Genomic DNA, 10,398 nt, shown 5'->3' with positions numbered 1-10,398 from the left:
CCCAGGCGCCCCTTAACAAAATTTTCTTGAGCGTCCCCTACAACCAGCTATGATGTTGAAGATGGGGACACAAAGTGAGTAAGACACTGTCCCGCTGCTCAGGGAGCTCGGAGTCCAACAGTAGAGACACACGTGTAAACAACACAATCCAGTGTGGTTGGCTGGCAGACACAGAATGGGAGAGGGTGCCACTCTGCACTGAGGAGTCCAGAAGCTTGGCAGATGAGGGGACATTTTAACAGGGTCTTGAGGGCTCTACGGGAGATGGCCCGGTAGAGCAGGAGAAGGGCATTCCAAATGGAGGCAGCAGCATGAACACGCAGAATAGTACTAACAACGCATTCCCATGGTTCACTCAACAACTCAGGAGGTAGGAAGGCCAAATATTATGATCCCCATCTCATAAAAGTTGAAGCGGAAGATCAGGATATTTCACAATCCTAAAAATTAGTAACGTCGGGCTATTTGCCTCCAAGTCCAGTGCTCCTTTACCTAAGATAGACATGAGCCTCTGAAGACACAGAAGAAATGTTGCTCCCAAGAGGAACACCGTCCTGCTTCAAAGTTGGCAGCTGGCGAGGGTAGGAGGGGCAGTGAACGTTCATAATTTAATGGGGCTTCGTCATGTTCTGCCTGCAGGTAGAAGGCTGGAGGGTCTCTGGTTGGATGTGCCACATCCAGGTGTCGTAACGGAAAGGAGGACCACTTCATCAACAGTGCTTTCATTCTCCCCAGAAGGGACCACACTCTGAAATAAAAGCTGGTGTTAACTCCATGACTTTTTTGGTTTGGGCCTCTGGCCAGCCAGTAACAAGTCAATGGTATCCATCGTTTTCATCCCCCTGAGAAGTTGAAGACTCTTCTTCAAATTCATTGTTAAAACAGCTGCATGGCTTCGATGCTTTCAAGATCTGGACATCTAGCTAGACAAAGGACACACTTTTATACCAGTTAATGCAAAAAATGAATCAGCTGTGCTGAAGTATGACTGTTAGAACGTTAACTTGGTTATACACGGATGACATTGGAGTTGTTGGATTTCGATACCAGTAAATCAGAAATGATTTGTTAAAATGATCCTTTGAGGGACACCTGGGTGGTTCAATCATTTCAGTGTCTGCCTTCGCTCAGGTCATGATCCCAGGGTCCTGAGATCGAGTTCCACATCGGGCTCCCTGCTCAGTGGGGAGCCTGCTTCTCCCTCTGCCTGCTGCTCCCCCTGCTTGTGTTTGTTTATTAACAAATAAACTCTTTTAAAAAAAGATCCTTTGAATGGCTAAAATTAACAAGTCATGAAATGACAGGTGTTGGCGAGGATGCAGATAAAGGGGAACCCTCCTACACTGTCGGTGGGAATGCAAGCTGGTGCAGCCACTCTGGAAAACAGCATGGAGGTTCCTCAAAAAGCTGAAAATAGAGCTATGCTATGCCCCAGCAATCGCGCTACTGGGTATTTACCCTAAAGATACAAATGTAGTGATCGAAGGGGCATGTGCACCCCAATGTTTATAGCAGCAATGTCCACAATAGCCAAACTATGAAAAGAGCCCAGATGTCCATCGATAGATGAATGGATAAAGAAGATGTGGTGTATACATACAACAGAATATTACTCAACCTTCAAAAAGAATGAAATCTTGTCATTTCCAACAATGTGGATGGAACTAGAGGGTATTATGCTAAGTGAAATAAGTCAGAGAAAGACAAATAACATAAAATTTCACTCATATGTGAAATTTAAAACAAAACAGGTGAACACAGGGAAAGAGAAGGAAAAATACAGTAAGACAAAAACAGAGAGGGAGGCAAACCATAAGTGACCCTTAACTATAGGAAACAAACTGAGCATTGCTGAAAGGGACATGGGGAGATGGGGTAGCTGGGTGATGGCATGAAGGAGGGCACTTGAAGGAATGAGCACTGGGTGTTATATTCAACTGATGAATCACTAAATTCTACCTCTCAAACGAATAATACAGTATATGTTAATTAAATTGAATTTAAATTAAAAAAAAAAGTTTAGGGGCGCCTGGGTGGCTCAGTGGGTTAAAGCCTCTGCCTTCGGCTCAGGTCATGATCCCAGGGTCCTGGGATTGAGCCCTGCATCAGGCTCTCTGCTCAGCAGGGAGTCTGCTTCTCCCTCTCTCTTTCTCTGCCTGCCTCTCTGCCTATTTGTGATCTCTGTCTATCAAATAAATAATAAATAAAATCTTTTTTTAAAAAAAGTTTAAATGATCCTTTGGCTAATAGTGATTTCCTACTCCATAAAAGCTAAAGCAAAGGCGTTGGTTTCAGTTTGGTACTGTAGGAGGAAACCCCATAGCCTTCCTCCCCAGATCCAAGACTTTTTGCTTAAAATTTTACTTTCTGGGCATCAGAAAACTATAGCAAGGGTCTCTTTCATTTTGGCTTTACCCAACTGCAAAATTTGCTCCAAAGCTAAAAGGACTCCCTAAAATACACCAGTCACCTGCGCAGATACACCACCTCCCACATTGCTGGGAGGAGGCCCACCACTCAGACTTCACGGACAATCCCACCAGACCTCTCCCAAAAGGGGTCTCAGAGTTTGCTCCTAACATTAGAGAATGAGCTGAAATACCACTTTCAAATTTCTTACCAACTCATCCATTTTTGCGATAGGCAATGCCAATCAATTTCTTCAGACTCAGAAAACGAGTACTGCGGTTTGCCTGCTTCTAAGTTGGACTTCCTGCCTTTGAATCAAAAAAGCAGTACTTGTATTCTCCTGGAGAAGGGTAACATCAAGTTCACACAGCAGCTAGAAACGTGATAAATCCACCAGGGCCACAGTGATTCCTGCCTAAACTAACAATTCATTTCATTGCTACAGCTCACTGCTGTTGTCATCACTTCCATGTCTCTAATTACCTGACATCTGTTTTATGTTTGAAGTTTACAACACTTGCCTACTTTGGCTACACTAGTTTACATCTAACACCAAACACATGTTTATGTTTACCACATACCAGTTCTGCATTCTTGGACTTAAAATTATATCAATTTATAATCCCATTAATGGAAAACTTATGAGAAGGACCCGGCTCCTTTAATAAAACTAGAAAGAACAACCATTTGGATGCTGTTAAGTACAAGCCTGTACCGAAGGCTAAATGCTTCAATTAGATGCACCCCGCTCAGATAAGTGGGCTTCGTGAAACACTATCTTGGCTTCCGAGTCCAGACTGTGGGCCGGGAGCAGCCTGATATCTTCCTGGTTCTCCTGCGCCCTGAAGTCCCTGCCATCAATGAAAAGATAAAGAGCGATCAAAGAGAATTTGGGGGTGCTTTGCTCAAAACACAGCAAATTCAAATAGACATCCTTGGAGTTGGCATTTTGAAGGTCAACTTGGTGAACCAAAAAAAAAAAAAAAAAGTTTTCAACTTGGAGAAGGAAAGGGAGCCGGAGAAACAGTGTGTTACCAGCTGGCAAGAGCCTCCCCATATCCAGCTCCCTAAGACAGGACTGGATACGAGTTTGGACATCTATATCTACTGCTGTACGGTTTCCAAAGAAAACTACAGATAAGAACATTATTTGGATCTTGGACCGTTTCGGAAAGGTTTCAGCTCTATTAAAAAAAAAAATACTTTGGGAACCGTAAGAGATTAAATTCGGTTCCCACATGCCTCCCTCCACTTAAAGGAGAAACTGCCTTTTCCCTTCAACCTATTTTGTGAATTTCAATCCTTTCGGGAAGGGCTGGACTCCGAGTGTTGTTCTCTTTTGGAGTCCCACGTCTATTAACAGGAAACTTGATCTTCAAAACCAGTAAATAAACAAGAAGCTTGATGACCTTTTGATGATCTTTCTAAGTAGCATTCCTTTAAAACAAAAAATAGCCTTCTATCTAGAATAAGCTGGTGAGAGATTAGTGGTCTCGCAGTCTGGATGATAAGAGCAGTAGGATCTCGAGGGAAACATACTAGGCAGGCTGAAGATTACTCCGTATTACATGTTTTGCGGACACCTCACCTGGACTGGCATCAGGCTGTAGGGAGCTTTCAGCAGATACGTAAGAATTTTACATAAAGAATCACAGGCATCCAGTGAAAGCAGAGGAGCTTGCCCGTCCATGCTGTTTTAAGAAGGTGATGACCGAAAAGCTACCCTGAATTGGTCTGAACTTCATGGTCAGATGCCTTTCCCTTTCACAGAGGAGCCCACTCAGCCAACACAAAATCCAGGCACCACTTTGACCCTTTGGGGTTATTGCTGGCCGTGGACATCCCCCTGCTTTGCAAGAAGTCCCAACTCCTCCTTCATGCGGGGCACCAGACCTCTCCAGATCATCTTCACCCTCATACCACCCGCTCCCAATCAATCCAGAATAAGGATGTGCTTTGGATGGGAGGGAATGAGGGGGACCGGTGTCTCTCCATTGCATTCCTCAGCCTGAGCCCTGGGATGTCACATCCAGGCTCTTGACTCACACTTGCAAACTAGTATCAATGTCTTGCACCTGGGCTCCTTTCCTTACACCCTGGGGATTTCAGTGCAAACTAAAAGATCCTTTAGGAGCCTAAGGCCCTCTTAAACACCCTGCTTTGACCCAAGGGATGGTGCTATCGGTCCAAGATGGAATCATTTTATCCTGGGCTGTGGACCACTCAGCAGAATGTCTGCTCAGTTCAAGCTCAAGCTTTACAGTACTTTATGAAAGGCGGCCAGAACACTCCACAGCACCTCAAGAGCACCCTCCCCACTGCCCACTCCCAGTGGAAGTGCACACACGTGCACACACAAGCATCGTCCTTTCAGAACCGGATCACGCCCTCGGCTACCTGCAGACACCTGTCAGCAGGAGGGAGGCCTGAGATAATGAATTTAACCACAGTCATGGCCTCATCAGCACATGAGGCTTTCTCTGCTCTTGGCATGACCACTTTTAGAATCACTCCACAAAGCAGGACCTCATGGATTACCCTGATGACCTTTCTCACTGGCAAGAACTATATCCAGTTCCCCTGGGCCACTTCTCTATCCATTTCCAAGAGAGAACCTGATGGAGGAAAGGCAACCCAGCAGGAAGACAGAAGCCGGGGCTGACCCAGCTCAGCCACCAGCTCAACCAGCAGACTTGGGGGAGCGCAATGGCCTTGCCCTTGGGTTCCTAACTGCAAGATAGCCGGATTCCACTAAACCAGCAATTCCTAGACTCTTAGATTTATAGCAGAATATTTAAAGGAAAGCTTTTTTGAGGGGTGCCTGGGCGACTCAGTCAGTTAACGGTCTGCCTTTGGCTCACATCATGATCCCAGAGTCTTGGGATCGAGAGCCACATTGGGCTCCATGCTCAGCAGGGAGCCTGCTTCCCCCTCTCTCTCTGCCTGTCTCTCTGCCTAGTTGTGATCTCTCTCTCTCTCTCTCTCTCTCTGTCAAATAAATAAATAAAATCTTTTTTTTAAAGCTTTTTGGAAAAAAATTTTATCTCCCAAAGATACTTCAACAACAACAACAACAAAAATCACCTACTTACCTAATTACGCCAAAATGGAGAAAGAACAAAATCTTAGAGTAAAGACTAGTATTTTAAATTGAATAAAAGTCATTTCTTGGGAAAACCCCCATTAACCTTAATCTGTCCTCTGTAGTTGGGAGCAGTAGACACTCTAGCAGGAGGCGAAGGCTAAGATGGCTTCCCTCGGAGTATCCTAGGGAAGGATAAATGAAAAAGCAAACCTTTAGGAGAGAATCAGGGTAGTTCCTTTAAATCTGAGGAGGCTGTTTTAGAACTCAAGAAAATTTCAGGCCCCACATGTCAGCAAAGGCTTTGCAATCCAGTAAGACTTTAAGAAAAGGATTTAAAAACCCATCTGTTTGCCTTGGGGGACTCAGAGCGAGAGCAGAGTTTCAAGCTGATAGGTTCATGATATTATGCCATATTCATTAGGCAATAAAGGAGAAAATAAATGACTGTGTTTGAGGGTTGTTCTGGTCTCTCATTTACACAGCTTTTAGGAAACTCACTTTATATACCCCCAACTGGAAGGGCTCCTCCAAAGCCATTTCCCAGATTGAATAATTGTTCATTATGTCTTCAGGGAGGGTTCCATCTGTAGTCATGAATCCCCATGAAAATTTGTGGGAAAATATCCCTGCTCTTTCATTACATCGAAAAATGTGATCACCAGATATTAAGAAACAAAAGAGCATTACATTTTCAAGGTGAACTACAAAACTAAATTGAGAGTTGACTTAATCCCATTTTTATGGGCTGATTAATGTCCCGAGTAACCAGGCTGGGAAGGAAAGTTAATGCTTATTTCCTTTAATGGAATGCCCCATGCTTCTCGGCTTTAATCACAACGGTGCATCGTTGCCACTGCGGATTCATACACAACAAGACTCAAAGCCATTCTCAGAACGTGCTTGTGCCAAATGGACCCCAAACTATTTACTCACCAAAATTCCCACCAGTCATGGCTTCAGTCCATTGGGGGAGGGGGGAATAAAATAAATCGGAAGCTAGAGATTTCCTCACAAGAGGCTAGAGACAAATGTTGGCTAATCGTGTGTATTTGTAATAATGGAAATCTGAATTATGTTGAAAAGACGTGTTAACTTGGCCTCAATAGGTATAAGCACTTACTGAAGAGCGAAAAAATTTTACCAAGTGCAGAGGGAGAGGGAGAAACAGAGGGAGAAGGAGAAGCAGGCTCTCCGCTGAGCAGGGAGCCCGATGTGGGGCTCGATCCCAGGACCCTGAGACCATGACCTGAGCCAAAGGCAGATGCTTAACTGGTTGAGCCAGCCAGGCGCCCCTTGTTAGTTATTTAGTTTGATAAATTATGTCAGACAAATGGTAGAGGAAGGGAAATAAATTATTAAAGGGGAGATTTGGTTTGGGAGAGCAGCATTTATGGAGAATACCCAGACCCACAGGGCATAGAAATGGCTCACCCCTGCTTGTTACAGAATTCAAAATGGCGACAGGTTACGGTGACTTGATTATATTCTGGTTTCCAGTAGCTCCTGGGTTAGACTAAACTGTAAAAAAATACTGCCTTCCAACATACCTTCCCTTGAATTCTGAATCTTTTTCTCCCCATTCCAGTATCTCCAGTATCCACTGAGCCCAGTTCCCTCCTCACCTACTTGCTTCAAGTAAGACTGATAATAAACCAAAGTATTATCTCTTGCCTTGGAATTGTTATTAATAGGGATTCCGTGTCTTATCTAAAGGAATTGTTTCCAAAGATCCGACATTTACCCACAGGTAAGGAGACCTGAACAGGAGGGAATGGTAGAGCTTTCTGGAATTACAAAACACAAAGCCCCTGACTGCGCTTTCCAGGACTGTCCAGTGATTTATTTGCCTCTAACCAGGTGAGACAGTCCTGGCCAGAACAAAGTCAGAGGGCCTGTGCTTCACCTGCCTCCCAGACCCAGCCTGGTCACCACAAGGAACCTCCGGCAAAGACCTAGCTGGGAACCAGGACGGATGCTTTGCCAAAACCTCTAACTGGCCCGGAAGTGAAGGGACCCATTTGAGCTTCAGACTCCCAGCAATCTAGCTGCCAGGTTGGTCAAGATTTGCAGCGAAACCCGACTTGACCACCAGTGCTCTCTGCCATTTCCATCCCAACTGGTTGTATTAAAACTGTGGCAAAAGGGAAGACGTTAAATCAGCATTTTTTTAAATGAGTGCTACCTTTAAAAAGAAGAATAGCTAACAATAGCTAGCATGCATTGAATATTTACTATGTGCCGGGCACTGTTCCAAGCATGGATTAGCTCGTTTAATCCTCACGACAGGACTTTGAGATCAGTGCGATTATTATCCACATTTTATACATAATGAAACTGAGGCTCAGAAAGGTTGGGTGACTTTCCCAAAGGTGCACAGTTAGAAAGTGACCATTTGGATTCAAAGCAAACATAACCGAATGCAAGACCTAGCAATTCTACTAAGTAGCTGTGTGACCTTGGGCCAGTCACTCAACCTCTCTGGGCCATCAGAAAAAGGCATTGACTAGCTTCCTCTGGCTATGCTTGGCTTTACAATCTGATGAGTCGAAGCGCCTGTGGGAAGTCCCTCATGCCACCCCTGAGAACTAAAAATTAATTCATTCTTTTGGTAGGAGGTGTGAATCAGATCCTCTTTTAAAGCCCAGTGGAATCCCAGGCATTACATGAATTCTGTAAATGTTCGGTTGTGACCATTATTTCTACTACTTTAATGGGAAACATCAGCACTAATTTCCCCAAACCACTTCAGGGGTTTGTCTTATCCCTGGATCCTTTTCCACTCACCATGTAGATGACAGCAACGGAAAACATTTTATTATTTTGTGTGCAGGCATCTGGCCTCTCCACTCCCAAACTGCCTCTACTCTGTCCACCCTCGTGATGGATTTTTATCCCCAGGATGACTGCCTTTCAGCCCTAAGCTTGTAAAAAGGAGAAAGATAGCTCCGTTCCCTTCAAGCTCGCGGTCAATTGCCTGGTTTTTCTTTTCTCTTTTTCAGGCAGAATTTCTACCAGAAGAGTTTTACCCTTACAGCTGCGAGAAGGCCTTTGGCTACCTGTGAGGATCCCACAGCCAAATATCTTTTTTTTCAGACTTTGGTACCAGAAGTCTGGAGTAGGTTGGACGTGATTGTATGGCCTGGTTTGGAGGTTGTGGGGTGTTTCTTTGTTTGTTTTGTCTTTCTGCCTGAAGTAGGCATCCAAGTGGGAGGCTCTAGGATGTCTCACAGGAAGTGCATGCAGTGGGGTCTGTCCGAAGTCACTCCCCCAAGTGAGTGGGGGGCACATTTGCACGGCCTGGTCCCCCCAGCTGAGTACCATAGAGGTATGACGACTGTACTATCCACATGTACAGAAAGACACATCCTGGTTCCTTTCTCTGTGGTGAAGCTTTGTCCAAACCTGTTTAAAGGTGAAAATAATGAAAAAGAAGGCATACCAGAATCAGATCGCCACCCAGAATGACATCCTGCTCCCAAATCCGTGACCACAGATGGAGACAAACTACTCACACAGCAGGTCAGCCTCCCAGTGCGCATCCTAAGGAACTTCCGGATTTCCAGAGGAGAGGAAATAATAATTAATGGGATCCCCGAATCTGAAGTATCAAGTATGATACGGCCTTTACCAAACTCCATTTTTCAGGAACAAGTTTGACAGAGTCCATTGGAAGTCTCCACGAGATTGAAGGCCGTAAATCAGAAGAAACAATGGCAAAGTCAATCTCTTGAGTCCTCTTCACGCTCCCGGAATTCTAAAACTGGATACGTAAATGTAGCTTCTCTGGAAGAGAACAAGACCAAAAGTCAGAACTATAAAGTCACTGATGTCTGAAACTACACAAATCCAAACGGCTAAGACTAGATGCTTGGACAAGAAGGCGGGGGAAGAGTTACCACAGATCCTCACAGGACATCAACCAGGAATCTTACAGATGGCCGATTAGCTCAATAAACCAGTTCTAAAAAAAAGAAATTTAAGTATTTTGGGCACTTTTACCCTCCCTTTTAACCATTAATTCTGTGCGAAACTGAACCGAATCTGTCCCATTCTGTCAGCCTTTGATTTGTCCGGTCAGCCAGGTGTCTCCGCTGGCCTCTCCCCATCTCCGCCCCAGGCCTGACCAGAGCGAGGTTCCTCCTGGGAGTCCCCACCAGCGGTGGTTAGAATCTGGAACTTATTTTGCCCATGTGATGGTTAATTGTCTGTGGCAACTTGACTGGCTCTCAGGGAGCCTAGATATTTGGCCAAATAATGTTTCTGGGTATGTCCGCGAGGGCATCTCTGGAGGAGATGAGCATTAGAATCCGTGGAGTGAAGCAGGCTGTCCTCCCCGGTGTGCTTCCTGAGTCGGGCAACATTCGCCCTTGGTGTCTGGCTTATCTCACTTATCATCATGTTTTCAAGGTTCATCTGTGTCACAGCAAGTGTCTGAACTGCATTCCTTTTATGATTTTATTTTTTATTTATTTGACAGACAGAGATCACAAGTAGGCAGAGAGGCAGGCGGAGAGAGCGGGGAAGCAGGCTTCCCATTGAGCAGAGAGCCCGATGCGGGGCTCGATCCCAGGACGCTGGGATCATGACCTGAGCCAAAGGCAGAGGCTTAACCCACTGAGCCACGCAGGCGCCCCTGCATTCCTTTTATAGACGAACAGTAATCTACTGTACGTAGATGCTGGCTCTGTTTATCCACTCACCCGCTGCCGGACACTTGGGTGGTTCCCGCCTGCTGGCTCGTGTGAAGGACGCCGCCGAGCACGCTAGGGCACAGGTGTCTGCTTGAGTCCCTGCTTTCAGTTCTTTATCGCTGGATCATATGGTAATTCTATGTTCCACTGTGGAAAGAACCCCCAAACTGCTTTCCGCGATGGCTACACCATTTTACATCCCCACCAGCAGTG

The 10,398-nt window shown here is 45.3% G+C and overlaps 1 long non-coding RNA gene across 1 annotated transcript; it reads right to left on the bottom strand.

Moving 5' to 3' along the window:
* Positions 1-837: 837 nt before the first annotated feature.
* On the bottom strand, positions 838-8,428 carry LOC116860854. The gene is made up of 2 exons (XR_004381353.1): positions 8,279-8,428; positions 838-919 (listed from the first exon to the last, which is right to left on the bottom strand). It is a non-coding gene; the product is annotated as an uncharacterized LOC116860854 (long non-coding RNA).
* Positions 8,429-10,398: the final 1,970 nt, after the last annotated feature.

This window comes from Lontra canadensis, unplaced genomic scaffold (assembly GCF_010015895.1).
Source record: "Lontra canadensis isolate GAN:19392208 unplaced genomic scaffold, GSC_riverotter_1.0 scaffold185, whole genome shotgun sequence".
NCBI lineage: Eukaryota > Metazoa > Chordata > Mammalia > Carnivora > Mustelidae > Lontra > Lontra canadensis.
Note: the sequence above shows the minus strand (reverse complement) of the source record. Positions and strands in the feature narration are given on the sequence as shown.